Here is a 25,523-nt window from a genome sequence, read left to right on the forward strand (position 1 = left end):
CATTGCCAGTGCCCCCATTTCAGCTATTTGGAAACTGAGACCCAAAGCAGGTTAAGTAACTGCCTGGGCAATCAACTAACTAGTGGCAGAGTCAGAGTCAGAAATCTGGTCTCCCTAGGCCTGTGCTTTTTACACTGCTTAACTGGAGGAGATAGTGGCTTTAGCAAGAAATAAAGAAACAAAAACATCTTAACATGCAGAAAAAGAAGCCTGAGAACCTTACCCAGACTCTTGGTCTAAAAGTTATGTACTCTGTTTTAGCTACCTTGCTTTTACAGTTGCACCCTAGGACTAGTGTGACTTTAATTAGATTATCTCATTAACCTTAACACAGTCCAGAGATGTCTGTCTAATGTTGACTCTTGGAAGAACAGACAGAAATCTGTAATACTGCAATATTTAATTAGCAACAATAAAGAATAAAAATAATTAACACTAAGGCAAAGGTAAGACCTCCCCAAGCCCAGCTGGTACATACACACTTGGCTTCCCGCTACCAGTCACCATGGGTGGGGAGCTGGAAGCCAGGTGAGGTGGTATTTTCACACACTGCTCATGACACTATCTAGCTATCTGATTTTGGACAATAAAACATATTCTCTGGGCTCTGATAACCTCATCTATAAAATGGGAAGAATTCCAGGTCTTGTTTGTCAGGATCAAATGGGATGAGTGTGGGAGCAATAGAAAGCTCTACAACAATGGAAAACCATCATGGCAGATAATAATGACCCATTATCTAGCTAATCAGAGCATTAGTCACATTCAGACTTTGGCCACAGTGCCTGTTCTTCATCACCAGATAAGCCATCTTGGGGAGGAGGGCCATGTCAGGCAGGTTGATCCTGACCTATCTTTGTGTCATGTTGCTGAATCTTCTTAGGTCAGTGAGGTGTTTCATTTCCTAAAATACTCGCCCTTTCTTTTCTCTTCCCAGATGGGTCCCAGAGTGAACTGAAATAGATCAGATTTCTTCTCTATTAGAATTTGTTGGTTTCTCTTTTAAAAGATATTTTATCCTAAATTTTATAAATCATCAGAAAAGGCTCAGAAATTGCTTACTCCAAATTGTTTTTATTTATTTTTTTCTCCTAAGTTCCTCCTCCTATCATTCTCAGTGGCTCTCTTGCTTCCACAGGGAGATCTTACACAATATTTGGCATATGGAGCACATGACCTAAATCTGGTCCTGGTTTACTGTGTCCTTATGCACACACAGAAGTGTTTATGAGAACCTGGTGAGCGAATAAGATATACAACTCTTTGTTCTCCAAGAATATGCTGGCCCAAAGGGAACCAACAACCTGAAATATCTCATGAACCACAGAAATGAGCATAGCCACACATACTCTAGAGGGTTACAGAACAAATCTGGGCAGGATACTCAGGAAGACCAGATTTTGGCTGGACCTAGAAGGCTCAATAACAATGCCTTCATAATGTTTTAGGGGTTCAGAAAGTACTATTTTGCACATGTGTATTTCATTTGATTTTCATAACAACTCTAAGAGACAGGAGCTCTGGTCCCCATTTGATAAATGAGAACGTAAAGTTTCAGAAAGATTAAATGATTTGCTAAAAGATGTCTCATATCTAGTTGTTCTGCAACCAAGTGCTGTGTTTGTTAGATACTTTCCTGTAGATAGGATGCTAGTTTATACTATAAGAAGAAGAGGAGGGCTAAAATTTGGAAACAATCCCGTGATGGGGCAGGGAGTGGGGCAGCTCTGACTCGAAGTGAGCACCTATTTGCCTAGGAAAAGACCTAGAACCCCAGGAACAGGGTTAAGAACCAACTTCGGAGGTCAAACAGGGGGTGAGGAAGAAAAGGAATTGGTGCTGAGGGACTTCTCAGAGGCAGCCCGGTTGGTGCAGGGCTGGTATGTGGTGGGTGTAATCAGATGTGACTCCACAGTGCTCCATAAAAACAACCCTGTTGCAGTATCTAATCACACCACAGTTGGGGAACAAGCAGTTTCTGATTTGGGGTGTGGCTTTTTTTTTTTTGGCCTTAAGGTTTTTATGCATAATTTTATGCTGACTCTCCCCAAGTTGGAAACCCACATGATTCTGAAATATTTGATCCTGATGCAAGGAAGCAACCACTTTAGGACCTGTCAGTCAAAAAAAGATGAATCAAAACTGACTGTCCAACAACATCAGTAGGCAGAGCAGTCCCTCAATGTCAGAGGAGGACCCTACTCCCACGGACACTGAAATCCAAAGATGCTCAAGCCCTATGTATTAAATAGTGTTGCACTTACACAGAACCTACAGATGCCCTTCCATGCACTTTAAATCATCTCTAGATTGCTGAGAATGGCAACACAATGTGAGTGCTTTGTGAATGTTATACTGTGTTGCTTAGGGAATAACAAGAAGAAAAAGAGTCTGCACCCTATTTACTAGGGACACAATTTTCTCCCAAATAATTTCAATCTGTGGTTGGTTGAATCAGAGGATGTAGAACCTGAGAATATGAAGAGCCCACTATATATGCTAATACTCACCCAGGAGAAATGTCTTTTGCCTAGAGTTTGCCCAGAGTTCAAGCCACACTTTTGCTCCAAGTGTGGCTTATGGATTCTGCTTGAGCCACTAATTGACAGTAATCTGCTCTTGGTCAAGATGGTCCTGGCTTCTAGCCTCCAGGTGAACACAGCCTGGAGAGGTCCCCGATGTCACTAGCTGTACCAGAGAGTCTGGTTGCTTAACTAGCTGTAGACTCCTGACCTTTAGAGTGATTAGGACTCACACGCTTAATGACCATGGCTATCAGGGTATCAAAACCATATGCCCATTGTCCCATAAGGTTAAATGACTTAGAAGCAGAATGGATTTCAGCAGACCAGTGAGACAGACTGAAGTAATTAAGCTAGCTTGGATCGGTCTTGTGGGTGGTAGCGAAGTTCTAAGCCTAAGCCCACTAACAGAGGACTGTGAACAGAGGAAGCGAAGATCAAATGCAATTGGGAGGGACCTAGTGGCCCTTCGATGAGGCTCTGTGGCTACAACACGAGGGCTGTCTGACGGGAGAAACACCTAGCTTCTGGTGGCCCCCGTCCTTGGCAGTCAATTGCTTCACAGATTAAATTATAGCAGAGCCAAGGCCATGGTTCTCAATCATGGCTGCTCACTGGAATCAGCTGAGAAGCCTTAAAAAGACTGATGCTCAATATTTCTCATTTGATAGTTCTAGGGTGCAAACTGAGTGTCAGGAACTTAACGCAGGTTGTTGCTGATGGAGGTTTGTTTTGGTAGAATTTGGAGGAAAGTATCTTTGGAGATGTAAACAGCGATATTATGTGTTTTCTCAAAGATGTAGGAGGAAAAGAAAACTGACATTCATGGAGCACTGGAGCAAGAGCACTTCCTAGACAATTCCATTTGATCCTCGCTTAAATGCAGTGTTATTGGTCCCAGTCTGACAGAACAGTGGTTCTCAATTCTAGCCCGCAGCAGAATCACCTGGAGGGTTTACTAACACAAATTTCGGACCTAATATCACACATTTATAGGGCACTGAAACCCAGTTCTACTTCTAGAACCTAACCACACCCTTTCCCTCTGCCATGCCCTGTGTTCACCTTCACCATGTCCAGACAAACAGGAATTGACTTAGCAGTTGGTGGGACCATCACTTTACCAATAGTGACAACTACAGAAAGAGGGAGATAAAAATAATAATACAGAGATTTGAAATAGATGTCACATAAAATGTGGCTACCCTTTCAAATGGCCACTCCAGGAAAGGGCTCTAACTTTATTCTGGTGAAGTGACCACTGCTCCAAATATTTTGGGAGGTCTTTTTACTGTTAATGTCGGAGCCACATGAGAAATCACACAGATTTGTAGATTATTATTTTAAACTCCAAACAATCTTTTCGGGTTTACCCACCCCTTAGTCACTAGACTACACTGAGGATGGATCTTGTGATTGTTAAGGATAAAATGTGTCCTCCAGTGATAGAATTTTGCCACAATTGAAGGTATTCAGAATAGTCTTAGCTCTGAGAGCAATTACAAAGGATGGAGAAATGTTTTAGACGGGGGGCGGGGGGGGGTTGTTTTAGGGGCCAACTTTCTGCAAACATTCTGGTGTTTGTCCAAAGGCAGCAGCAATTAGGGAGGGTCCTCCAATATGTAGGGGAGGGAAAGTATCCCTGTTACAGCAGTCACAACAGCAGATATCACATGAGAAAATTCAGGAGGAATGGGGCAGATCAGACAGACATGGATGAGGGGAGAAAAGGCATCAATATGCTTAAATATATAAGCTTTTGTGACGGTCCTGGTCTCTGTCCTGAAAGTGAAGACTAATAATACAGGCCAGAACCTCAAATGTCCTTCAAGAGGGAAGAAAGAAGAGAGAAGTCAAGAGGGCTGAAGTGGCTCAAGTGGGGGCAGAGGCTTTCACCTGCCCCTTCCCTGAAGGAGAAGGTCTGGGACGTGTCTCATACCCTGACCTCCCAAGTGCCCCTTCTCAGGGCTGAGCCCCCAGCTGCCTGACATACTCTGAGGGTCACAGTCCCTGGAGCAGTGGCCTGGACTGCATTCACAGCTGACAGTAATGTCTGGGTCTCCCCCGACTTGGCCCTCTAATGGTCAATTCTGCTTGGGGCTGACTGCTGATGCTTATCTGCTGGCCTCTTCTGTTCCAGGCAGCCTTGGAGAAGAGCGCAACAGATTCAATTACCAAGCAGCCCATATGGGGCTGCAGATACCCAGCTCCTTACATCACCTGAGGACATGTGGAGTCCCCAGCTCTGCTGGGAAAATTGCATAGACAGAAGAAACCATGACAAACTGTGCCTATGCTCGGTTCCATCAAGCCCAAGCCCTAAGGAGCGCTCTGCTTTGAATGTTTGTGTTCCCCTGCCAAATTCATATGTTGAAATCCTTACTCCCAATTCAATGGTAATTGAAATGTGATTAGGGCATGAAGGTGGAATCTCATGAATGGGAACATGACCCTCATAAAAGAGGCCCAAGAAAGATCTCTTATCCCTTCCACCATGTGGAGGAGACACAGAAGGTGCCAGAAGGTGCCATTCTGTGTACCAAGAAGCGGGTCTTCTTCATAAGACACTGAATAAGCTGCTGCCTTGATTCTGGACTGCTCAGCCTCTTAAAATGTGAAAAGTAAACCTGTGTTATTTCTAAGTCCCCAGTTGATGGCATTTTAGAGCTGTCTGAACAGACTAAGATAGTAGGGCACTTTTTATTTAACCTATTAGTGAATAATACACTTTGCATTTGTAACACACATTACAGTTTGTAAAGTACTTTATAAATAAATCTCTAAATACGTAATCTCTCACACAGTAGTACAGAAGAAGCAGTCGTCATTATTCCCATTTTAGAGAGAAGGAAAGCTGAGACTTAGAAAGGTAATGGGAATACATGGAAGTGGGATAAAACTCCTAAGATCTGAATTTTTCAAGGACATGTGGTCAGAAAACTCACTGTCAACTTGGGCTAGACATTCAATTGGAAAATGACCTGCATTATGTCACTCATAACCCAGCTTTTCCTAATAAATCTTTTCTTTCTTTAAAAAAAAAATTTTGATGGGGACACAGGTGATGCATATTTGGTGTAGGCAACTTTGAAAATACAGAAAGATATAAAGAAAAGACATTTCACTGTATTTATACTTTGTTTACTTAACATCATGTCATACTATTAAAATTTCTTTCAAAATGTTGATAACCTCCAGCAATATCATACTGTAATGGATCATAATGCATTTTACTATTCCCTTACTATTTTTTCAGTTGTGGTTTCCGTTTTTAGCTGTTTTAAATAACATCATACTGACTACCTTTGCACCAGGTATTGCTTTCTAATTTATTTATCGTAAGAACTGACATGCGTGTGACTTCCTGCAGCTCCCCACCACTGCCTCACGCTGACCGCCCTGTGAAAGTCAAGTAGATGGATCTGGCAACCTCAGCATCCTGAGAACCGTGGCCACCGTTACTGAATGCAGAGCCCAGAAGAGGAGCTACAGAGGGAAGGAAAGCAGAATGTGCTCACTCTTCCTTGGGCCTTGGCTCAGCTGTTCCCTCCCTAGGCACCTGCTCCTCAGGCTTCCTTTTTCCTTGTATTCAAGTTAAAACATCTGAAGAGAGATGACCAGCTGTACTGAAATTGGAGGTTTCCAAGGACACTAATCCAGTCCTGAGAAGATGGCCACCTGAGGGTTAGCAGGACCTCCTCTTCCTTCCATCTTCCACACCCATCCCATACCCTGTGTGGTTACTTCTAGAGAAGGCTTGGTGGCATCTTCCCCCCATAAAAGGAACAGAAAGCAAACAGTGGCAAGAGGCATTTCCCTCTGTGGCCTGTGATGTCCACTACTGCCCAACTCTCCCCACCACACAGACTCCAGCTAAGGGATTAATGAACCTCAGCAAGTTGAGATGCTGCTGCTGCTGCTGTTACATCCAGCAGCGACCAGAGGCAATCCTTCCCTCTTATTAAAGAACTCTCAGCTGACTGCCTCTGGTTTAATCCTGAAATGGTCTTGTGAGGTAGATATGGCCATCCCTAGTGACACACCAGGAAAAATCCCCCAAGGATGTCTGTCAGCCCATACCCAGGGCTGATCCAGTGACAGAGCCAGCTCTCACACCTGTATCATTTGATGCTAAATCCCACACTCTCATTTGTAATTAGGCAACCTTCCCCTAAATGGCAATAAGTAGTTCCTTCTTGCAGGACGGGAGGACCTTGCTGACCTTGGCACGTGGGGGTGAAGCACTCTAAGGACACTTAACCTTATGGAACTGTGGAAATAAACCTTCTTGACCTGGGAAGCAGCAAAAGGGAAAAGCTTTGTCCCAGGTTAGAACTTCAAAGGTGAAGCAGCCCTGGGAGGGATAGTTTTCCTTTGCTTGAAGATATCTGGAAAGAAAAGAGGAGACACTTGTTTGCTAGAAGTGCTTAGATGCCACAGGTAAGCAGTTCCTTCCCACTGGACCACTCTTAGGGCCACTGCCCTGGGCCTGAAGGTATTCTCCATGCCCAAGTGGTTACTAGATCAGATCCGGGGGTTTTCCTTAGGGTTTCTGCTCACCAGCAGCCTTCTTTCTTTGAATTCCACAAGCAACCAACAGAACGATCTGTGGTTTGGCTCAAACCATCCTGCATGTGTTCCTACAACACTGTCTTCAACTAGGAAAACTGCGCAGCAGTTTAAAAAAAAAAAGGATTTAAAAAAAAAAAAGTGTCCAACATGTAAAACAGATTCCACAGCATGGCACTCTGGGCAGTGCAGTGGAGAGCAAGTGACCACCCCCACAGCACCTGAGACTCAACTCTGCTGCAACCCGCTCCACAGGCTCCCTGGAACACTCCCCTCTTCATCTCTTTGGCCTAAAGCTGCTCCTCTCTCACCTCATCCCACAAGACCATTTTCTCCAGGAAGGCCTCACCTACCTTCTCTGGGGAAAATCTCGCTTCAGAGATTCCATCCTGCACAGTCAGTTTGGGTGGCTCTCCCTTTATTTCAACCCCAAGTAGGCCACACATTTTCTGGGAAAGGACCCCACCCTCTGTTCTTTTGGTGTCCTCTAAAGCACAAGCAGAGACCTTGGAGAAGAGCCACTTCAATGATTTCTGTTCTGCAAATTCCTCAAATTCATTCACTATTCTAGATCCTTCCTAAGATTTCTCATCCTACACATAATTAAAATAAGAGTTTTCCATCTGGGAAGTCTTTGGCACAGAGACGCTCAAAGATAAGTGTGTGTGTGTGTGTGTGTGTGTGTGTGTGTGTGTGTGTGAACAAGTGTATGTTTTATTAACTCTGAATAAAAGCTGGGATCTGAACTAAAGCTGGTGACGGTTGCCTGTGGAGTCACATAGGCCAGCACTTCTCAACTTAACTGTGCACACAAATCACCTGGGATCTTGTTCCAATCAGTTTCTGATACAGGAGGCCTGGGCTGCAGCCTGGGGTTCTGCATTTCTAGCAACTTCTCGGGCGCTGCTGCTGCTCTGGCCTCACACTTTGAGAGGAAAGAAACCCAGGGACCCATGAGATATTGGGACCAAAGACACCATGGACATGCCATGTGGCAATGTTAGTGCTGCCCTGATGCCATCCTTATCCAGAGGCACCTGGAGTCTAAGTCGGGTCTTCTCTTCTGCCAGGAAGAGTTTTATTCTTTCTGCACCTTTCTTTGTTTGATATATCTTTCCTCCTTTGTGTCTTTCCTATCTCTATTATCTCACCCCTTCCTATTTCTTGAAAACCCATCTCTCAGGCTCAGCTTATGCTCTACCCCCCACCCCAGCATCCTTTCCTCCACCCGACACCAGCATCCCAGCTCCCTTCTTCCAGGCACTTCCTGCCCACATTACTCACCCACCCTTATTAAAGGCTGCCCTGTCTTGTTGGCTTTTCTGTGCAAACGTCCTGCTGCTGGATGGACTGTAGGGGCATAGACATGGATCATCTACTTTCGTGGGCCCTTTACAGGGCCTTGGTTCTGGGCAGACAAACTGGGCAAATATCTGCTAATTGATCTTAAGGACAATTCAAGTGGTCTTTTACTCTCCTTTTCACCTCAGGGAGGAAAGAAAAAGTACCCCAGCTGCCTTGGCCCACAGCCCCAACCCAGGCCCCACGCCACGCCACTCCCAGGGCTGCAGCTGGGCCAGCATAGGTTTGAATTCACTCTCTGCCGCTCTTCGTCCCCTCAGGGAAGAGTTAAAGTGTTGGGAAGGCAGCTTCCCACTTGGAAATCTCCATTTCCTCCTGCAGTGTGAACAAGAGAACTCTATGGACAGAGGCTGAACGAGCCAACTGCACAGGGAGTGAACTTGCTCTGAATGGGGCTGTTCTGAAGCTGGCCAAGTCAAGTCATTAAGATGCCAGCCCTGAGGTGCAGCCCCCAGCATCACCTCCAGATAGCCATATCCTCAAGTCCTGCAGCAGGGCATGAATGGTGAGCACAGAGCCAATTAAAGCAAGCTCTTTCATGAGCAGGGGCCAGAGGAACTCCTCTCCTTCTAGGGTGGGGGTGGGGTGCTGCAGAGGCGCAAAAGTAAAAGTCATTCCTTCCTCCCCTCCCACCCCATCCTCACCATACCAAACTAAAATTAACCCTCTGATTTACACGCAATTGCCAAAAACCCATTGCTCCTCAAAAGGCAACTAAGAAGGGGCGGGGGAGGTAATAATAACATTAGAGAAAATATGTGCAATGCCAAAAATAATCACCGTGTCATGAGAAAACAGAACTGAGCAGCCTCAGGGGCCAGCACTGGGTATATTCAGGAAGGAGGGGGCAGAAATTCCCCTGGCAATGTCGTCAGACATTCTGGGTGGAAAAAAAAAGGCTATAACTGGAATGGACAACTGTCAGGGAGAACTCTTTTCAAGTCCAGAATATAATTTCAAGGCCAGTTCTCCTCTTGATTTCAGACACTTTAATTTCAAAGAAAATAACATTTACTTGGCCTTTAAACAGGACTGATACTTGATCATATATGCTAATGGTGAGATATCCTAGGATCTGTCCTACTAATCCCAATTTGATGCCAGAACTTCTGGTGCCTAGTATTTGAAGTATTTCAAAACTGCAAGAGAAGAGGGGGAAGAAATCCCACGAATCTTTCACTCCTATCAGCATCCCATAACCCCATCTCCCTGCCCTATTAAAAAAATTTTAAAAATAACAAGAAAGCAAGAAAAAATGAAAGCAGAAAGGAAACAGCTGGTAGAGAATCTATCCTGGATATCCTTTATAAACAACTCTGATTGGAGGCTGATTTACATGGTGACTTGTCCAGAGTTGTGGGGTCTGATTCATGGTCACAGTGCAATGACTTGCTTTCTCCCAATTCTGACCTCTCTTACTCTGGCGAGATGGCCATGCACACTGAGGAAGCCTCACTCCATCCTTTTGCAAAAAGGTCATCAAAAGCCACGGGAAATGCTAAAAGTCTTCCCCAAATTACTATCACACTCACAAACGGTAGCACTGAGCAATTTGGGAAATAGGTTTGTACTTTCCCCCAGCCATAGCTTAGCCCCTTCCTCCACTCATTCAAGAAATCTGATTCCCTCTCCATGTGCAGGGGCTGCTGCGAACAGTAGATTGGCATGTGGGACATTCCTGACCTCAGGGAGCTTGCAGAGAAGTAACGTTCTGGAGGACTGGCCTAATAGCCAGTCAACACCAGAGGAGTTGGAGAAGAGCAAGTCTGTGAGGCTGGAAAAGACAGGCAGAGCTCTGTGCCCCAGGGGACTTGAAGGAGGAGCAGGATGTGGGGAAGTAACCAGGAGGGAGGACAAGGACAAAGATATTGCTGGGGGAATGACAGGCAGCAGCAGTCAGAAGCCAGGCTAGAGAGCGGGGGGGACAAGGCAGCAGTGGGCATGGGGAGAATGCTTTCATTACGCAAACTGTGCTGAGAATCTACAAGGTGCCAAGGACAGAGGAGGCTAATTAGTGGCTGAGGTGCCAGTGGTAGGCAGTGCTGGAACCAGGCTCTACCCGGGTTCTGCTGGCCATGCTCTGGCCACACTGGACAACAAGTATGAGAACCTCTCTTTATTTGGCACCAAAGCCAGGGAAAATGAATCCCTTTGTTAGAAGCTCTAAATATGGCAGCGACCCTTGGGCTGCCACAGGCTGGAGCCCGGCTAGGTCCACAGAGACCTCCGCAAGACATTCCTGCTGAGCGGCAAATCACAATGTTACCCTTGGGATGAAAAACAAACTTTATCCAGGGCACAGCCTGGGGTTCTCAAACTCCATGGGGTTTTATTTATTTCCACAGATGTTAGCCCCTCTCTTCCAGCTATTTTCCCTTGCCCCTCACCTCCTTCACCACTGATCAAGAAAGATGTCATTCCAGCCAGGCCTCAGGGAGAGGAACAGCTCACTAGCCCACTACCCTCTCCCCAAGCCATTTCCAGTGTGGCATTCCCACATTTAAAACTTGATATCCTTTAGCCCTTTGCTATTCCTTATCTTTAGGGTCTCCCCAGAGAGCACAGGCAAAATGGCAAGTTTACATACCATAGTACCTTGCCCTGAGAGCAATGGTGTCTCCAAACTGGTATGGCCAGCTAGAGTGAAGACTAGACTACTACGGTCCCCTACCAGTGAATCATATTGCAGAGTTCTAAAGTCTTGCTGATTCCAAGTAGAAAGTGGATTAATAATGAGGAATAATGGTGACTGCATCTATCAAAGGTTACCTAGCAGCCTTTGACTCCTGTCCCCAGGGAATATATCCTGAGGACGTTTGCGTGTAGAAGTAGCTGCCTGTGCCTGCTGACCACATCACAGTGTGCTCAGTGAGCCAGCTGCCAGTCAGCTCCCACTGACATAGGTGAACAAGTCCAGACAGGGTGGCCCCCTTCTCCAAGAGGCCAGGGAAGTTTCTGCCTTGGATCCCACCTCCTTGACATAAGAGAACAATCTATTGCCCAATACCACCCATCGCCCAGGGCCTTTCCTTCACACATGTAGGAGCCGTTCTTAGAATTAGGTTTCTGGCAGGGAAGATAGCAGGGTTTGGCCAGGGTTCCAGACCTTTGGCGATGCAATATGGAAGTGAGAAAACAGGACAAGCCACCTCCTTGCACCCCCCCCACCTCCCACAAAAGCTACTGAATACAAAAATATTAAGTAAAACCAAAAATAATTTTAAACCCAATGATAACCCTAAATATCAGAAAGCAGGCTTAAAGAATAACCCATACTTTGGAATAAACACTCTCCATTAGCCCAAATTCCAACTTTTTAAAAATCAGTTTCCCCAACTTTCAACTCCCACCAGACCCAACACCACCCCACCTTCTGCCCACAGGAGGGATTGATAGATCCCAGCTGCTTCTCTTATCTGGAACGTGCTAATGGCAAATCTCTGCTATTGAGGTTCTGCCAATGATCTCTGCAAATCACTTTTATTAGAGATAATGTCATTTTTACATCATTATCCAGCTCGGCAGTCAAAGAGAAAACAAGTGTTTTTTTTTTTTTTTTTTCCCTATGATACACCAGTTCTGCTTATTAATGCTGACAGGTGATAGGGAACTGGCCACACTTCTCAAGAGATTCTGGTGAAAAGGCTTAGCATTTCACCCATTTCCTGGGCCAAGCGGAGCCCCTAGCACCTCCTTCCAGAGCCTATGAAGCAGTGGCAGGTTTCTGGGCTTAGGATGCTCGCTGCCCTGACAGCTCAGGAGAGGACCCCTGGCCACCTGCATGCTCAGCTCTGCCCAGCCCATAAACAGCTGTACATCCAGGCAGGAGTGCAGGAGCACAGCTAATTCTGGGTGGAAAGCAATAATTCACATGAGTCAGCCTCAAAGACTTTAAGCCCAGGGAAAAAAACCACCCAGAAGTACCCAAGGCCTAGAGGCAGCACCAGGCTTGATTACACCATTTGGAAGATGAGTTTGAGTGTGGGGAGACCTGAGTGTGTGTGTGCGGGGTGCGACCCCAGAGGCTCACCTAAGTTGCTCTCAGCTGTGTCGGTAACACTCTAAGTCCTGCTGCAGCGGATAGAGGACGATAGTTGCTTCTCTGGAATCAACTAAGAAATTGTCTTTCCTATCTTCCTGCTCATTTTCCTTAATTATTTTGAAAATGTCAGACATAGCTTTGGTTTTATTGGAGCAATTTCTAAGGGCCACTGAGATTCTCACAAATGCACTGCTCTTGCCCCAGGGCGGTGTGCCAAACCCCATGGCTCTTTGCTACCTAGAAGAAAGTTCTGAAGCAACTGGAATTCTGAAAAGCCACCCTTTCTTGGCCAAAACAAGTATTCCTTTGCATTTCAGCATTTTTGTAAAAAGTATGGCTTATTGGATTTTAAATCCCAGCTGGTATTTATGATTGGTGAGCTTCAGCTTTCATTATTGAACACTTAGTGAGTGCCTACTTCATTGAGCCAGGCATTGAAGTTTGAGGGAGCATGGGTCCCTTGCCCTCTAGGAGCTAACAGCCCAGGGAGGCAGCCAGACAAGCAGACAGGCCAAGAGGCATGAGCCAGGCTGATGCAGCTGGCCTGCCTGGGCTTATGGCTCACACATTAACTGTATGACTTCGGGCAAGTTATTAAGTTTTTCTAAACCTCAGAGCACTGTAAAACAATCACTGTACAAGTCTCTGCCCACTGAGCTCTTATGAGAAAGGAATGATATACATGCAACATGCTTAGAACTGTGCCTAACACACACCAGGCACTCGATTTTATTGAAGTCATTGTTCCCATTGCTTCAGAAGTCAGTAGCAAGTGCTTTGGGAACAAAAAGGATGGCTTAATCCAAAGTGGAGAGAAGCAAGGCTCCTGGAGGGCGTTCTCAGTTGAGATTTTGAAGAACAAATGGAACTTAACCAGGACAAAGATGTGGTGAGGGAGTCAGGAGAAGCTAGGAAGAAGATGGGGCAGGTGTCAGGCTTGGTGATCAGGTCGTAGGGGCACAGGCCTTACCAATCAGGCTGACCTCCAGGGCAATAACTGAGACCATCCCTCCTGAGGTGTCCCAAGGTGCCCTCAGCCGGAAACAGACGCCTGGATTAGCTGACCCACGGGCAACCCTATTGTGGCACTCCTTCTGTTTTTGCATTCCTTGTGCTTTGACAATGAGATGATTGTGTGGATATTACAAGAGGAGATTATCTCCATGGGCACTGAGCCTGTTTTAGTGCAAAAACCTTGCCTGGCCAGAGCCAAGACTTCTGAGGTCATAGATAAGTTGCCAACTCTGGAGAACCTCAGACAAACCTCGAAGCCACCAAGGAAACTGTGCTTTGCAGGATGGCTTATTTTAAAATATAATCTATGCTAAACAGACGCTGGGCAGAAGGTTAAGTTCCAGGGACTGTGCATGAAACATCTCCATGTGTTTAGCTTTGTGTGCAGGGACTGAGAAAAGACAGCCTATGCCAAGAAGAAATGACCACCCAGAAATGGGAGATTCTGCACACTCTTTTGGGGAGCACTGGTGACATGGCACCATCACAGGGAGGAGGCAGGATGGCAGGTCTTACTTAATTCTGTCATGATTAAGAGCATTAAGATAGAAACTTGGAGGGAAAAGTTGCAAGAAAAGGGAGACAAAATATTACAAAATATTACTCTACATGTTACAACAAACAGGACATAAATGTTCTGGGAATCAGAATGTGTTTAGCAGTTACAGTTACACATTCTTGGTTGGATTTAAATCATTCTGTGAATGATTCATCTCCACGCCTGTAGGTGACCTGATTGGCTGTGTAGAGGTAGCTATGAAAATCAAAATGTGTAATATTCCATAGAGGCAGACAGAGGCTACACAGACCACAGAGGTGTTTTTTGTTTTTTTAAGAAAATGTTTTTGTAGCTGTTTAATAGAAATCCTACAGAGAAGAGTACAAGGCAATGAACAGGCAGAGACTCCAGGAAACAAACAAGCTTGCCTTAGTGGGAGACTCCTCCGTCTTGCTGCCAGCTTCCCATGAACATCTTCCTGTTATTTTCTGGGTATTTCCTTATTGCAAACTAGGATAGCCTGCTCTTCTGCCTTGCAAGGACCATCAGGGAAGAGACAGAGTCCTCAGAAAGAGCATTCTAGAAACAGCCAGTGCCTCCTGTGCTATTGCTGCCAAGCACCCCTGTGACAATCCCTGCACCAGGGTCAGTAACCAACCTTAGGTCTCTACTTGGAGACCTGGGCTAATCATCAAGGAAGGATCTCTTGAAATGCCCTTATTAAGGAAAAGAAATGTAATATATAACTCAACTTAAAAAAAAAAAAACAACAGGAAGCTCTAATACTCTATCAAGTTCCTAAGACTTTTTCTTTCCTTCATAATCCTTGGCAGAGTTCAAAGGTGAGCACTTTCCCAGAGGCTTATTAGCAATAATGTTTATTTCATACATTTGGAGGTTGCAAAGTTTGATTCTATTTTACTTATTTGGAAAAAAATAACTTTTTTTTTTTAACAAATGAAGAGGAGGAGGAAAGGGGGAATGAGACAAGGGTGAAACTTTGTAGAAAAGGTGTTAGAAGACCTCCTGACTTGCGTTCTCAATATTCTCTTCTGAGATTTTCTCTAAGGGGTGGGAACAGCAAATCAGTGTCCCTTGAACCTTCCTGAGCTACCATGACTCCATCTGTCCTTATTACTTACTGCTATAGGTACAGAGGAGTGCTTTCAAGGCAAAACTATACATACTTGTGCCTTCACAGAGAGTATTATGTAAATAAAATGAAGTGACATGTCTTGCCAGAATTTCTGGGTTTTGAATTAGGAAAGACATTTAGCAGAAAGCTCTGTGAGGGTTTTGGGTCTGCAGGTCTGAAGCCAGGATGTCATGAACTAGCCTATCTAGCCAGGCCATCGCTGACTGCCTGGGTGATGAGCTGGAATTGTCAGTGAATGGTTGAGACCTCATCTGTCATTTCCATCTACTTCTTCCCCCAGAATAAAGCAGCAGATCTAAATGGACCTTTCAGCTCCCATGTTTAGCTAGTGAAGAGTAATTAGGGGAAATGGCAGGGGTAGGGGAAGAGCTAGATGCCTCCACCCATCTTATGTCACAGTAACCTCTACTCATTCTTCAAGGTCCACTCAGACTCCTAGCTCACTCCTGCCAATCCCTGGTCATGGTGTCCTCACCTACTGTCTATGCCACTCTTTTGGTCCTTAGCAGTCTCTGCCAAGTATGGAGTCTCTTGTCACCTGTAGAAGCCAATGTGCATATGGCTCCCAAGGAAATGAGAGTTATTCAGACTGCAGGAGGAATTGGAGGCTGTTGCCAAGTTTCTTCAAAACCTAAATGCAGACCTGCTGGGGCAGGAGTACCAGCATCCCCTATCTTAGGGAGCTAAAAACTTAGCTAGTGAGGAATAGTTTAGGGAGCAGAAAAATTCATCCTGATAAAGAGGGCTGGTTTAGGAGGCATGAGGCCCAACTAAATTCACCACATCAAACTGTGGCCTGAAGGCTCTACAGTGCCCCCTCTGTGTGCTGCCCTCTAGAGGTGGGGTTGAGAACAACAGTAGCTGTTACCTCTTAGGAGTGTACAGCATTGGTTTTTCCCATGCCACTCAATAGATGTCACTTTGTGCTACACACTATGTTCTCCTGGAATTGTCATCCAAGAATATATAGGAAACCAGTTTGGGCCTCTTAGTTTCAGTTTGTACTATTGTTTGGGTAAGGAGTTTTGTGAACTTTGTCCTACCTAAATCTCAAATCTCAAAAACATTTTTTTTTCCTACAGTTCAACTTTAACATAAATAGCAATGTCAACATTTCAAGCCTCAGTGTTCTGGGATTTGACAAATAAGTCTTTAAACTCCTATCAAAAGTCTTGGTTCTAAATGTTGGATGGTTGGTATCAAATTTTCTGACTACTATAAACTCACTCTTCCTATTTTCTTATGATCTACATCACCGATATTCTTTCAATTCTGTTTTTAATCTCCAATATTCTTTTAATTCTCTAATACTTTCTTGTACATTAATTAATGTCCTCTCCTCACTTAGATTACAGCTCCTTGAGGGCAGGGACCTCACGTTCTACTTTTGTTTTTCTTACTTTTCCAACATGCCTAGCACAGTACTAGGGCAGAGGGCCGGCAATTAATATTTGCTCAACCATAGAGTTATAGCACATTAGAATAAACAAAAGGTTAGCATTTATCTGGTCTCATCCCTTTATTGTACAGATGAGGGAAGTAATGTGGAGACCTGGAGGCTCTAAGTCACTAACTAAAGACCAGTATAGCACTTCCTTTCTGGTCTTGGAGCTAAGACCAATTTTTATGTGAATTAAGTCACTGCCCTCTGACGTACATACTACAGTGACCTCCATTTTACAGTTGAGGAACACAGGTACAGAGTGTTTTAGTAACTTATCAAAGATACCATAGCTAAGAGGTGGATCTAGGATTTGAGCTCAAGCAATGTGGCATGCTTTCCACCACTCTCTCTCTTTCCACAATCTCTAGAGCCATTTCCCCCATTTCCACATCATGTTTTAGTCTATCCCTTGCCTCTTCTTGTAATTCATCTGTATACTTGTCTTCTTCCTTCCTGGCCCCCACTCGGTCAGTTCTGTGGGCAGGCACTCCTGCAGTTCTCTAGAGTCTACAGCACTGTGCCCTCCCTACAGTGGGTACTTAAGACAAATATAGTATGCAAGGCTAGTAAGACAATCAATTTCTTCCTCCTAAGATACCGTGCAGATCTTTTAATACTTGTTTTTCCCCACAGAGGAGATAGAGATCTATCAGGAGTGCCAACACCTATGCCAAGGCCTCCCCACCCTGGCCAAATGTTGCCCAATTCTTGCACAACCTCGAAGTCACATGGGAGGCTCATCCCCCAGGCAGGTGATCCAACCACTCCTTTCTGCACCCATTCATGGTTTCGCCCCCATGGTCTTTCACTCTGTGCAGAAGACTCAACCTGGCTCTTACATTAAGCCTCTCAGGGAAGTCTGAGTTCCTTAGATACTTGAGGTCTGCGAGATTAAAGGGAAAAGCAGATTCCCCGATGCCCAGCTTCTTTCAGGAGTACAAATTGCCCCCGTGCTGGTGGGAGAAGGCAACCAATGTTTCCCACAGGGAAGGTAACTGGGTTATCCCCAGGGGCAACTGATGCCTGGAGGGGAGGTCCCAGTCTCAGCAGCAGAACCATTTCCAGTTCACATTGACTGTCACTATTGTCTTAAGTATTCAAAATGGCACCCCTGCTGTGCCAGGTTGCCCTTAGGGAAGAACAGCTGAGACCCCTGATTACAGCTTTCTTTGTAGGAAGTGATTGCCACAGCTTGACTATTTTCTGTTTTTAGGATTTAAATGGGGTGAAGAGGAGGGGTTTTCACTAAACTTGTGAAACCTAGTGGTCTTCTGCTGCTTCTATGTTTTGCATCCTTGTTTTGGAAAAACAGAACAAAACAAAACTTAACACGAATTCTGATCTGAAATCATCATGGTAACAGAAGTTCAAGTTTTTCACTAACATTTTCATCCATGCATCAGCTATGGATAGATATAAAGCACACTGGAAGTAAGGGTGCCTACCCCAATGGAGTTTTTCTGTACCAGTGAAGCAGGAACAAAGAAAATAGTTATGAGCCTCATCCTTCTACACCTCTGGACACCACCATGGCCCAGGCCAGAGTTTTGCTGAGCAATGGAAAGACTGCCTAGTACCATACAACCACCTTCTACTGATCAGATTTGCCTGGATTCTCAGCTGAACCATGACCAGGCCATCACCAGAGTGAGTCATGTCAGCCTTCACCTGGCTATAGGACATTATTACAGTGAGGCTATCAGGGCTTTTACCACAAATGAAGCACACCCTTGGTGACTCTCCCAGTCCCTTAGACCCAAGAAAACACTCACATCAGCAGAATTTTGCTTTATGGTCGTCCTCCTCCCATCTCCAATGCATAAGGCAAAATAGCTTACCCCCAAAAGTAACCATTTAAAAATTCCAAAGCACATTAAATATTCTAATGTAATACAAGAATGGTTTTCACAATGCTTATTATTTAAAAGACTCAGACCTAAGCATCCAGGACCACTGCCTTTTAGAAAGCGCTGGGTTCAAAGGGTTGGAGGGAGCCTTTCTCTCTTCTTGGAGGCAGGGAGAGGGCTCATCCAGGGGCCTGTCCTTAGGAATCCCCCTGCTACATTTGGAAAGATCAGCCCACCCTAGAGATACACTGTACCTTTTTTCTTTCTTCTTTCAATGTTAAAAGTGCTCTAGAAAATACCTACATGTTAGCTTCTCTGTCCATAGGGAGTTGCCCCATCAGCAGTATGGCAAAACCTTTAGACCCAAGCCACGGGGGACAGAAGGAAGACCTGGGCAGGCTGTGAGCCTGGCCCCAACCCAATCCATTTTCAGTTCAGAGCAGAAATATTAATCAGTTTTGGATTCTCTACCTTTGGCATTTAAGAAAATAGCTCTAAACGGAGGACTCAGCCTCTCCTGTTAAGCTTTTTATAAGGTACAGTTAATTTCTCGCTTACATAACTGCTTTTAATATATGGCTTTAAAACTTACTGCTGGGCTGAATATGTACCTCAGTAATGGAATGCTTGCCTAGCATGTGTGAGGCCCTGGGTTCAACTGCCAGCACCAAAATAAATAAATAAATAAATAAGATCTCATTGTGGAAGAACCTTGGCACCTGGTAGCTGCCTCAGGAAGACCATTTTTCATTCTAACCAGTCTGCCCTAGTCTTGTCCACCATGGGCATATCACAGCCAAAGTGGGACATCTATGTTCCCTCTAACTATATCCTGGTTTGTCCAGGGACAGCCCTGGATCAATCTGTTCTCAAAGTTACCTTTCCTTATTTTCAATGTATACCTGGGTTTTATATTTTCATAAGTAAGATCTGCATTTTCAGATAATGAATATTTATTGAGCATCTACTACATAGAGGCCTTGCTAAGTGCTGGAGGGAGCTCAAGACACATGAAAAAAACAGTTTATCCTGTCCCAGCTGCTTACAAACAGCTAATGAGATAAGAGATTGCCATAGACTAAATATTTGTTGTTGGTGGTGATGAGGGCCAGACGTTGTGTGGGGCTGGTAGAAACTTGTGAAAGATAGTGCTAGGTTACTTCAGAAGACAGAACAATCTGTCAGTTTACTTTGATCACTCACGTGACACTAGGAGACTCCTGATCTGCTTGATGCTCTTCTTTGGCTTCCATCAGCTGCCTTTGGAAAACACATAAGCAAGTGTCCGAGGGACACAACAGCATCCATACCTGATGTAATTCACAGCTTTCCATGGAAAGAAATTATTCTCTTGATGAGTGTGGTCTGTTTTCTAGCAATCTCTCATTTTTTAAGACCATAGAAAAGTTGTAAAGCTGTGGATGACTTTGGGACACAAAGGTGCTGTGTAAATTCAAGGTGTTATCCTCTTGTTCAATCTTGTTTATTCCTAATATCCACTGGTGCAAAGATTTCATCACGTGTGGACACAGTTGCCTCTGGCACCTACTGTGTTGACCTTTTTTAACATGTATTTATTGAGCACTACTGTACATCCATCACCAAGCTTAGTGCCAAATAATGGAAATTTTAGAACAAAGTACCCATCCACTAACCATTTCTCTCCCAAGTAGGCTGAACTTGAGCTTGGGGAAGGCCTCTTTCTAGCTGTCAATAGACTGATGTCTTGGTGAAGTCTCCATTTTAGAGAGGCTGAATAGGTGAACTTAGGGATAACAAACTTCAACTCCCATGATACGCAGGTATGGCTATAGGCAGCAGCATGCACAGTATTCTAAGGTCACCTCTGGACTCAGAGGTGCTGGGATGGATTCATATTGCCTGTCCTGCGGGTGAACCAGAGGAGGGAAGCTCAAATGTTATTCATCGGGTATTCTTGATGTAAGGAAATAGCAGAAACTTTGCAGCACTCCTCTCCCAACCCCTCACCCTCCAGTTTCAAGTCCAAAACCTGAGGCTAGTTATTTGACCTCTATACTAATCTCAGTGATTCATCTGTAAATTTTTAAAAAGTATATTTATCCAAGAGATGTGAAGTAAGATGTCAAGCAATGGTTCTCAAAGTGTGGTCCAGGGACCAGCAACATCAGTATTACCTGGGAACATGTTAGAAATACAAGTTCCCAGACCTTCTGAATAAAACTCTGGCATTGAGGCCCAGCACTCTAAGTTTTCATGAGCCCCCCAGGTGTTTCTGATGCATGTTCAATTTGGAAACATGCTGCAAATGGTGCATATTAAATTACAAACCCTGTCGTACTTATATGGATGGATGGAAGCCATGTTTCTACCCAGTACACACGACTAGCAAAGTTCTAGGCTTACAGTAAGTGCTCAATAAATTCTAACTTCTTTTCCTTTCTTGTCAAAATTCAAGTTGCCAACATAAGAACCTATAGGGGGTGGAGAAGAAGAGGGGGCTTGTATACTGTTTAAAGTAGAGAAAATATCATATAGCTTGGCAATATGTTTAGGTGATCTCCTCCCCAGGAAGAGGAAACAAAATGGGGCTCAGGCTTCTGTTGCAGATAATGACAATGAAAGTTCTCCAAGAAGAGGAACACTTATGCCTACACATCACCCTAAATGAGGGTGGACCCAGCCCACAGCGGGCTTGCCTTAGTTAAACTTTATTCATAGAGTTTCAGTTACTGAAGTCCCAAAGGCCTCTCTTTTAGAGTTTCACCTGCTCTACAGCACAAATATTGAAACAGGTCCACTGAGGTAGCTGTACTGGCTGGAGTAATCATATGGTGCCTCCCTGACACCTTTCACTTCCAATAAGAATCATTACTTGATATTGTCACTTGCCTCACAGGCAGGAACAACGGGGCCATGCTTTTCATTCCCACACGGGCCATGTGTATAGAGGGTGGGAGGAAAATATGTTTTTATAAAGACAAAGCACCAGTCTTTAGGGAAATGCAGATCAGAACTACAATGAGATACCACCTCCCACCCACTAGGATGGCTACTATCTAAAACACGGAACATGATAAGTGTGGACGAGCATGTGGGAAAACTTGTGCATCCCTGATGGGAGTATAAAATAGCGGCTGTGGTAGACAGTAGGGCAGTTCCTCAAAAAAAAAAAAATTAAATATAGTGGGGGTAATGTCAGCACAGCATCGTGATGTGCTTATCACCACTGAATTGTACACTTAAAGATAGCTAAAATGGAAATTTTTATACTATGTGTATTTAACCATAATAAAATAGTTTATCACCTTATTGTCACCACCACCACCAGAGGAAAAAGAGCACAATGCAAACCTTCCACAGCACTGTTCCATTAAGCCCCCAAAGTAAATGTCTTGAATAAAAAGCCTCTCCACGGTTGAAATCTAAAATAAAAGCAGATGCATCCTTTGAAGACAAGTTTCCCAATGTACTTTGGTTTGCCACACTTCAGGTCTATCTGCCTTGAAAAGAGACACTGGGCTGGAAATGGAGATTGGAGGTGGCTCTCCAGCGTGTTCACCCCATGGCTTCAAAATCCCCCTCCTCCTTCCTGCTAATGAAGGTTTGCTTTGACCTTTCCATTAGCCCACAAACTACTATTAAAAAAGCCATTTATCAAATTAACACGGAGCACTGCAAAAGTCATCTGCAAGCAGCGTGCACTTTTCCACGTAGGAGTTGCCATGCCAACAGCTGCTGCGTGTTCACTGTACAGACCTATCAATTTTAACAAAGTCCTGTTTCATAATTCTGAAGACCACTTTGGTGTTGTTGACCCTCCCTACTTCCCAAATGTGCAAATGGCCAGGACCCTGCCAAAATCAGGTAATGGCCAGGAAGGAGAGCAATTACAAAGTCAACTGAATTTCTACACACCAAAAACTTTGAAAAGAAGGCAAAAAAATAATTTTTCCCCTCTCTCTCTCTTATTTCCATCCTCATCTCTCAGGACAGAGTCAAGGAATTTGATGTCATAACAGTCCGGCCAGTCATTCTAGAAAAAGGAGTCCAGGGTGAATAAATGGAAGGAGAGACTATAATTATGCAAATTGTTGTAATAGATCCCTTGCCTGGACAGCAGATAACCATAAACAAAATGAGGTAAAACCATTGCTGTCTATTGGTGCCAACTTTTGTGGCAAATTTTTATTTTAAAAGATGCATAAGAGCTTTAAAATGAATGTGTTTAAACTGCCTGGCATTATCATGCTTTTTGATGTAAGACAAAAAGTCTGAAACAGAGAGCTTTAGGAAAAAAATTTGTCTTAACTCAAAAGTAAACCTAACAAGCAATTCCCAACTGTAAGTAATTATACCCAGCTTCCTACTAAAACTTCTGGTTAAATTAAAAAAACAAAATCAACCCAGGAAAGGCAAATCACAGACAACAGCCAGGGGCTGTAGACACTTCAGTCCAAAATGAACGGGACTCATCATACATTGAAGTTCCCTGTAAATTTATACCAGACTTTCAGCAAGGGAGGAGAAAGAGCTGATCACTACCCTTAAAAACATACAACTCTTAGAGGTGAGACAGAACATTGTACTGATAAAATGTTGGTTTTAATTATTGCAAACCATAAGCAAATCTGAATACCATCTACACTTTAATGTTTTCAATATCATGAGAACACTAGTATGTAAAGGGCACCTTCTGAAAGATATGGATTGTGTCACAAAATTCAAGGAGGGCAATAACCAGCTAAAACTTAAAATGCAGCATCTTTGAAATCTTGGGCACAGGAAAGCCACCAAAGAAAAACTTGTTCTACCAGCTAGTGGCTCCTTGCTTAAAGCACACACATGGGCCACACTGGGAGATCGTTTTATCCAAAGTGAGACCTGGCCCAGCCCTGGAAACTGTCATCGTTGCAGTCTCCTCCTATGTAATCATGTGAATTATTCTAAGCCTAGAGAAAGGCCTCCACGGGCACACAACCTTTTATTTTGTAGTTATTTCTGGGACACCAGAGCTAACACATTGGTCATAAATGCAGGAGAGATGCTGCTTTTCAGGTTTGAAAAATGATCTTTGGGCTGGTTGTCACTTGTTTTCTGAGCCTGAACACGTCAGTGGATAGGAGTCTCACTATGTTACATCTGTAAGTGGAACTTAATACAGCTCTTTATTAAATCCAAGTATATTTTAGTAAGAGAGAGTTCTTATAGACTGCTGTATAGAAAATGCACTGTCAAACAGTAGATTCTGTAACTGTGTATCGATGTTGATTATATAGAAGAAGGTATATTCACCAATGGGTTAACAGTGGTTATCTTAGGGTGGTAAAATTTTGGTGATTTTTAAAAATCTGAATGCCTTCTTGTTCTATGGCTTTTTATGGGTAACATGTACATTTATTATAATCAGAAGAAAACAACTTAGTTACTTTAAAAACAGTTTTACAGGAGAGATGATTCATGGAGACCAATGTATATGTGCATACGCCACAGCATGTCTAACTCCATCCTTGTTAGAATTTTCCACCAAACCATTTGAGGGGCTGCTGCCCTTGACCCCCAGAGCTGAGAGCACCGGTGGGTGATATTTGAATGTCGCCATCCTCCCTCCACATCCTGCTCTCCATCCAGCAGCGTCAGTGAGCTGCCCCTGTGCTGGGGCCAGCCATTCAAGAGGCAAGGAAATATTATGCAAGAGCACAGGAAGTCAGAGGAGACAGGATTCTGGGCAGGCCTGGCAAGGAGTCTGTGTGAACTCCAGCGAACAAGCGGACTTTGCTCAGCGGGGCCAAAGCCAGCAGAAAGCCTTCCCAGAGCCGCAAAGGAGAGCCGGCTACCTCATGTCTCTGGCCAGTGGGTGGCCATCCAGAACTTGATGTACCTGATAGAAGGCAGATAAACCCAAGTCCCAATATTTCTACTTTTTTGGCCCAACTTCAAGGTGACTCCCCAACACTTTTGCACTGTGACTCACAGCACGCCACCAACCCCAGCACGACATGACTTCATTCAGTAATTTCAAGCCTGTTTCTCTCCAGGTTACCACTTCTCTAATTTAGTTCTCTCTCTTACTACCTCAGGTTGAAGGACACTGAACTTTTGCTTAGGTCAATCACCTCACATGGCTACCAGCCTTGAGCAGCCGAGCCATGTGTGTGTGTGTGGCGGGGTATCACAGTAGTGGGCATCATGCAATGTGTATTTTTGAAGCCCCAATACAATTGGCAAGGAAGAGTCTTTAGGAGTCATCTGACAGACGTGGAAACTGAGTCTCAGAGGAGGGCGGTGACTGCTGTGGCATGATGGTGTCAGAGTCAGAGCCAAGTCTCCTGGCTCAGAGGCTCTCCCTCACCCCAGCAGCTGGCTGTCAGGAGATGGCTCCTTTTGCTAATATAGCTCCCTTTTGGAGACAGCCACCCTCTATCACACCTTGGCCCACTTCCTTTTGGAGCATGGTGGTCCTGCTGGACCAGGCCCAACAAGAACTCCCAGTGCAACAGAACCTCCACTTGGACAGGGGAATTGGAGGCAGTTCTTCCAAACCCCACGAATCCCCTGGAACTTCCCAGGAGAACCCCTGGAAATAGGAGGCAGGACCAGAACCCACTGGAAAACCACTTCAGGGTGGAGCTGGAACCCTAGAAGGCAATCTTTGAGCCTTTCTGGTCTGGCTCCCCACTACTAGTCCATTTTGAAGGTGGATAAACTGAGGACCACAGTGGTCATTTGGCTAGTCAGCCTTTGACTTTCCTTTCCTCCAGGCCACAGGAAGCCATTAGACACAGTACATTTCCCAAGAAGAAAGGACCTGGATGTGAAGGGAGTGTTTGCCAGGGAAAGGCAGAAATGGGGCTGTGGTCCTAGGACCCCCACCCTCTCTGCCTGGGTGGAGGGGCAGCAAAGGTGTTTGAACACACAGAGCCTGCTGCGAAAGGGCGGCACCCACCCTATCACTGCCAGCCCGGCAACTGCTATTGTGGTAAGAACACACAGTGGCATTTCCTGGGGACTCTGTTGTGTTTTCCCAGATGCCACTAACACACAATGACCCCTGTTCCTCTGGTGTAAACACTGCCAAGCAACACAAAC

General features: G+C 44.6%; 1 protein-coding gene and 2 long non-coding RNA genes across 4 annotated transcripts in view; 1 reads left to right on the forward strand and 2 right to left on the reverse strand.

Moving 5' to 3' along the window:
- Window positions 1–25,523, reverse strand: part of Epas1 (endothelial PAS domain protein 1) — an 82,526-nt gene that overhangs the window by 41,759 nt on the left and 15,244 nt on the right. The window lies entirely within an intron of this gene.
- Window positions 1,471–25,477, reverse strand: LOC125617181. Its single transcript, XR_007348086.1, has 2 exons — window positions 17,337–25,477; window positions 1,471–3,567 (listed from the first exon to the last, which is right to left on the reverse strand). It is a non-coding gene; the product is annotated as an uncharacterized LOC125617181 (long non-coding RNA).
- Window positions 17,410–23,626, forward strand: LOC125617182. The gene is made up of 3 exons (XR_007348088.1): window positions 17,410–17,420; window positions 22,923–22,928; window positions 23,477–23,626. It is a non-coding gene; the product is annotated as an uncharacterized LOC125617182 (long non-coding RNA).

Source organism: Marmota marmota, unplaced genomic scaffold (genome assembly GCF_001458135.2).
Source record: "Marmota marmota marmota unplaced genomic scaffold, marMar, whole genome shotgun sequence".
NCBI lineage: Eukaryota > Metazoa > Chordata > Mammalia > Rodentia > Sciuridae > Marmota > Marmota marmota.